Below are 6,000 nucleotides of genomic sequence, written 5' to 3' on the forward strand. Positions count from 1 at the left end.
ATACTTTAGTCCTTCCTGAGAAATATGAGGATAGAAACAGTTATGTTCAGTGTTATGTTGGATGTTAGGTACTATGCCTCCTAGTATTTTTCTCCTCACCCCCACCTCTATGCTTCATGTTGTCTTTTTCCTTGTTATAACTAAGTCTTTTAGATTTAGCCCACCAATCAAAGATATAATTAATTCCCTTCCCTTGTTAACCCCTTTTGGGATTAGTCTGCTAAACTCTTCTATGGATTTAGCCTGTCAATTAATGGAATACTTCCACCTCATGGTATATTCCCTTTATTCTGGTTAATTTTAAGTTATACTTGGGAACCTATTTTTCCCTTGTTAATCACTAAGTATATGCTCTCTGGAATCTATTTCATCATTTGCCACTCATGGGTCTATTTTACCTTTTCATTTTGTCTGTAACCTCTCCTCATAAATTAATGTACCTTTTGGCAAATAGAACACCATTGTGAAATCTTCACATGTGCCTTGTGCTTTTTATTTGGACTAGGGATTGCTACCCTGACCTCGTCATTTGTGATCAATTCCATCACTTTCTACACTAACGTATTCCTCTTCTTATCCTTCTTTCCCATTTCCCAAAAAAACCATCAGAACAAATCCAATCTATCCTAGGACCTCTTTTTCTTGAGTCCTGCAAATTTAATGTTCTTTTGAAGACATTGATACTGTGAAGGTACACATTTTCCCCTCTCTTCTTCTTTTAGAAGATTAACATAGCATCACTGTCTACTTCCTTATGCATCTCTTTCCAAATGTTCAAGTAAATTTAAATTTCTAGGTTTCTCTAGATTTCTGATTTTTTGCATTTCAAAATTTATTCTCTATTTGGTCCTTTCAGTAGAAGAGCTTGACATTTCATTACAAGTGTATTTTTCCCCAAGTAGACTTAAAATTAGATTTTCAGAATAAGTTATTTTTAGCTGTAAGTCTATCTCTCTCTTTTGACTTGAAATTTTGTACTCCAAAATTTCCTTTCATTTTTCATGGTACTTGCCAAGTTCTATGTGATTTTGACTACACCTTTGGTATTTGAATTGTTTCTTTCTGAATGTTTGTGATATTTTTTTTGACATGTAAGCATTTGATTTTTGACTATGACATTTCTAATGGTTTTCCTTTTGTAGTTTCATTCAGAGATGATTGATGGATTCTATCTTTAGTTGACCTCTGGGCAGTTTTCATTCATCATTTTTAGAAATATTTTATGTATAGGTTTTTTTTGTTAAATAATGGTTTTTAGGCAATCATATTTTGCTTAAGGTCTTCCTTGACTTTTTGTTCAGGTCAATTTTAAAAATACCAGATACTTTATATTTTTCTCCTATTTTTCAGTTTATTGATTTGGTTTTCATGTGTCTTATTGTCCAATGGAGTTATTTTCTATTTGTTTTAACATCTTAGTTTTTAGGGAGCCCATTTTTTCTATAAAGTTTATCAAATTGTTTCTTAGCATATTCTCCTCTTAATTTTTTTGAGAATTTTTTTTCATTTATAAAAACTATATAATTTATTTATAAATTACAATTTTATTATAATGAAATAAAATTATTTAAGTTATTTTATAACAACATTATAAGTTTCAAATAGAAACTAATATTTGTCTTCTTTTGAGTCACTACTTAAACTTGTTATAGGATTATTCTTTCCTTTTTGGGAATCTCTAGATATATAATTTTTAAAAATTATTGCCTAATGATGACAACCTGTATGACTTAGGGTAAATATATGGATCTCAGTTTCTTCATTTGTAAAATGAGTAAGGTTGAACTAGATAGCCTCTGAGATACCTTTTAAATCTATATCCAGAATCCTATTATTAGAGAAAAAAAAGCATACATAATTTTCATGAATACTGTATCTCAAAGTAGGAAGGGTATTCATTCTTTATAATGCATTATGTTCCAAAATAAACTTTATTCCACTTAGTTCCTATTACAGAACAGTTGATTAAATTGTCATTACTGACTTCTTTCTCCACTGTGTCCTTAGTAATACTAAAATTTTCCCATGTACCATCACAAATGCACAATTATTCAATTTAATTCTCAGGGAAAGGTAAAAAGACTGCGTGGAGGTTAAGAGTTGGTTAGTCACTGCCAGCCTTTGCAGAGAGTAGCATGGCTTGTCAAGACCAATTTTGTTCTACCCAGAAGTTCTATTTCCTATTCAAGGAAAGATGCATAATAGGACCCCTATAATTTTACATAGGTCACCACTAGCAATAGATACTCTGACTGAGTTGCAAGATTAAAGAGGAAATATAACTAATATACTTTTCCATGGTTTGCTGTGAGGGCAATTGTATCATCCAGTTTCCTTGGGAAGAGCCTCACTGGCAGGGCAATTGTGTAACTCCAGTTGATATGGCTGATGTAGACGCCAAAAGGCACCAAGTGATGTACTTTAGGAGAAGCACCAAATGTTGTTCTTATGAAGAATTCACAATAGTCATTCTCTTTGGCAAAAGATAGGTTTATTTAGGGGAAAAGGTTACAGACAAAATAAGAGGTTTCAGGAATGGTAAATATGAAACAGAGTTAGGAAAGCATAAAAAAGGATAAAAAATTTAAAAAGCAAAAAAAAATGATAAAAAAGTTTAATAATTAATGATGGAAAGGGCAAATTTCCTAGTGGAACTTGCCATTTACCAGGAGAAAGGAAACACCCCATGAAGATGGGATCCTGAATCCTGAAAGGTACTTAATACCCTAAAATAGCTTGTTATAAGGAGAAGTGGGGTTGAGAACCATAGTAGGGTTAAGGGAGCAACACGTGGTGTGGTGGGGTGAGGAGAAAGATTCCACAAGGCAAAGTGCCAAGGCGGACTGACCTAAAGGAGAGCAGAGAGTAGTTTTATAGGGGAAATTTAACCTCAGGGATATGATTTTTGACATGGCATGGCAAAGGGAGTCTGCCCAATACCCCTACAGAGGGTGGGCTTTGGGGGGTTGACATAACTTGGATTTTTGACTGCACCAAGAGGGTGGGACCACAATGCTAAACAGATCTTTATCAGTGCCTTCTCCCTGCCTGTGCCAGGGATCAATTTGATCAATTCTTCAATTTCTCTCTGTTCAACACACCCACCATATAGGATCTCATTATAGTGGTTCATGGGGAGCAATTAATCACATTTATTAAGACTGTTGGGCCAGTCAGAGAGAAAGGGAAACAATATCCTCATTCCTCTAATTTATTCCTTAAATCCTAAAGACAACAGCCCATCCAGATGGAACCCAGCAGATCCAGCCAGTTTTCATCTTTTTATTGCAGAAGCCAGTCTGAGTCCATTCAAGGGTAATTCAATGTTTGGCAAGGAAGATATAGCAGTCTCTCACCTACAAGTGTGAGTACAATTACACTTTGTTCTGGGACAACTATCTGGCAAGAAGATGATTTTCCTTATTCTTCAAGGATGCTTTTAAACAGCAGAACACAATGAAGAATTAATCTTCAGTGAACATTCAGAAAACAAATCCATCAGTGTCATCCTCTTGGACTTATTTCTGGATTCTCAGAAAAGTCACAGGTGACAGGAGAAACTACAGATAAACAACATTATTCAGCTTTGGGCCTCTCACCTACTCCCAGGGCCTTGGGGAAAAGCTATGCTAACCAAGACAAAAAGGCACAGCACCTGTGCTAGAACAGCTGGAAATCTCTTTAAAAAAAAAAAAAAAAAGGTCTTTCATTTTGAGAGAAAAAAGCTACCCACAGATGGATTCAGAGGATATGATCTAGGAACCACAGCTCCTTGAGAACATTTTTATTTTAAAATCTTTCAAGTGCTGAAAATCATATAGATTAGTTGGCAAAGATGAAGAGAACATCACTCATGGTGATGGATTAAAGTGAAAGATGAATTAAAGATGGTTAGAAATAGAATTGATATTTTTTGCATTACACAAGTCTGAATTTTCAGATTTGGAATCATTCCCTCTGATTCAGAAGTGTGCCAGAATTTATTCAAACTGCAGCCAACTATTAAATTTTTAGTGTGAGCATTTTTTACTCCTCAGAAATCAACAGACTACACATCAGGATTTATTGCTTTCTTGATAGTGTAGAATTAAGAATGTGATCAAGAAAATGCTAATAATGCAGATTAAAGTTTAAAATACATTAGGATACTATTTTCTCCTGGAGAGCCCATTATTAAAAAACTTACGAGAAATCCTTTCCCTGAATCTTTCTAAGTCTTATACCATTGCCAAGGTATAAATGGCTTTAACAGTCTTCTAAAAGCCATGATTCAAAGCCATGAGAATGTATATTTGATTCTGCATAGCTCTAGATGTAAAAATCTTTCTTCAGCATAGAACTAAAGAACTCCTAGGATTCTGACCAATTGGTTCTCTGTCAAATTGTGGGAAATATTTTTCATCATACATTTTTTGAAGCAACCACTTTCCTCTTTTGTTTAAATGTAGCTTATGTGAGCTAAAAATTATTGTTAATGTACATAACACCACAAGTAAGTCACTGTAGAAATAACTCTTTTTTGGCATATGTTTGATTCAAGGTTAACAAAAATCTGGACATCTGTAAAAACTCCATTGATAAGTAGGTCAAAGAAGGTAGAATTCCTTTGTACTTAAGGCTTATAATCATGCATAGCTTTCAATGTCTTTCAATATTCTTGGCATCCTTTCTTTACTTCCTCTGGGCAAAAGTCTCCTAGCTTAACTGGCCTGCATCATCAAGTAAATCCTTTTAAAATTTTAACACATCATTTGTAATTTTCTTTTGATCAAAATTAAAATATTCTAACTATTCTGCCAAGCCAGAAGTCTTTCCTCTGGGACCTGGAAGCTCTGATTTACAATGGCATAGGTTAGGGATGGGCTGTTTTGGCTCTGCATACTGACACTAAGGGTATAACTTTCCTCTATACATTTAAAAACTATTCCAAAAAAAGTAAGCTTTTGTCCAATGTGAATGAATAATCAGTTGGAGGAGCAACACAGTGTAATAGATAGAAACTGGACTTGGAGCCAGTAGAATCTGAGTTTGATTCTTGCCTTAGTCAAGCTTTTTTTTTTTCTTTTAGCTATATGACTGCACAAAGTGTTTAAAACTCTCTTAGTCTGTTTCCTCTTCTGTAAAAATAATTAAACTTGAGGTCCTTTAAGGTCCCTCCCAGATATAAAGCTATGATCTCCTCATTTCTTAGGCTTTCTATTTTTCTTTTAACTTTCTTTCTATTAACTTTCTATTTACTTTCTATTAACTAACCAATGAGCTGAATGAAGTACAGAAAGGGGTAAATTCCTTAAGTTCAAAGGAAGTATTGCTGGGCAACAATCTTTCTCATGCCTGTGGCTCACCCATACTTTTACATCTACACTATTCCTCCCAATATAGACTCTCTTTTGATCACAGCCTTTTTCTCCTAACTCCCTTCAACATCTCAAGGTGATGCATTCCTTTGACTAAAGCTCTCTGAGATAATCTCTGGCTTTGAACTTGCTTAATGCTTCATACTCTGTTTAGTTTCTGCTTCTGCTTCTGCTCTATTTCTCAGATGGACAGTTATCCATAGATTTAAGCCTTATTTTGAGTCTCCTTGGTCTTCTTGCTATTACTACCATTGATCTTTGATTATTTCATTATCAACCAATGATGTCAGGTTGTAAAGCTTTCCCAAAGGCTCTAATGGCTACTGTTATAATCCTATTCCCCTCCTACCCTGGCCATGTCACAAATTTTCTTATTTTATCCCATCCACTTCTTGAATCTTCTACTCATTCCTAATACTACTTTTTCATATGAAAATGAACACATCTTCCCCATAGTAATTCAATCTACTTCTGCTGCTGGTGACATCCTCACCTGAACATTTGAGAGGCACCAGGACTCATTTCTCTTAAACTTTTAAATTCTTATCTCTATACTGAAAAATGTGACTTGACCATGATCTTCTTTTCATCTTGTAAATCAGTTAAGCTAAGATTAGCTATCTGAATTTTATCTTTCTTTTCC

This window comes from Antechinus flavipes, chromosome 2, assembly GCF_016432865.1.
Source record: "Antechinus flavipes isolate AdamAnt ecotype Samford, QLD, Australia chromosome 2, AdamAnt_v2, whole genome shotgun sequence".
Classification (NCBI taxonomy): domain Eukaryota; kingdom Metazoa; phylum Chordata; class Mammalia; order Dasyuromorphia; family Dasyuridae; genus Antechinus; species Antechinus flavipes.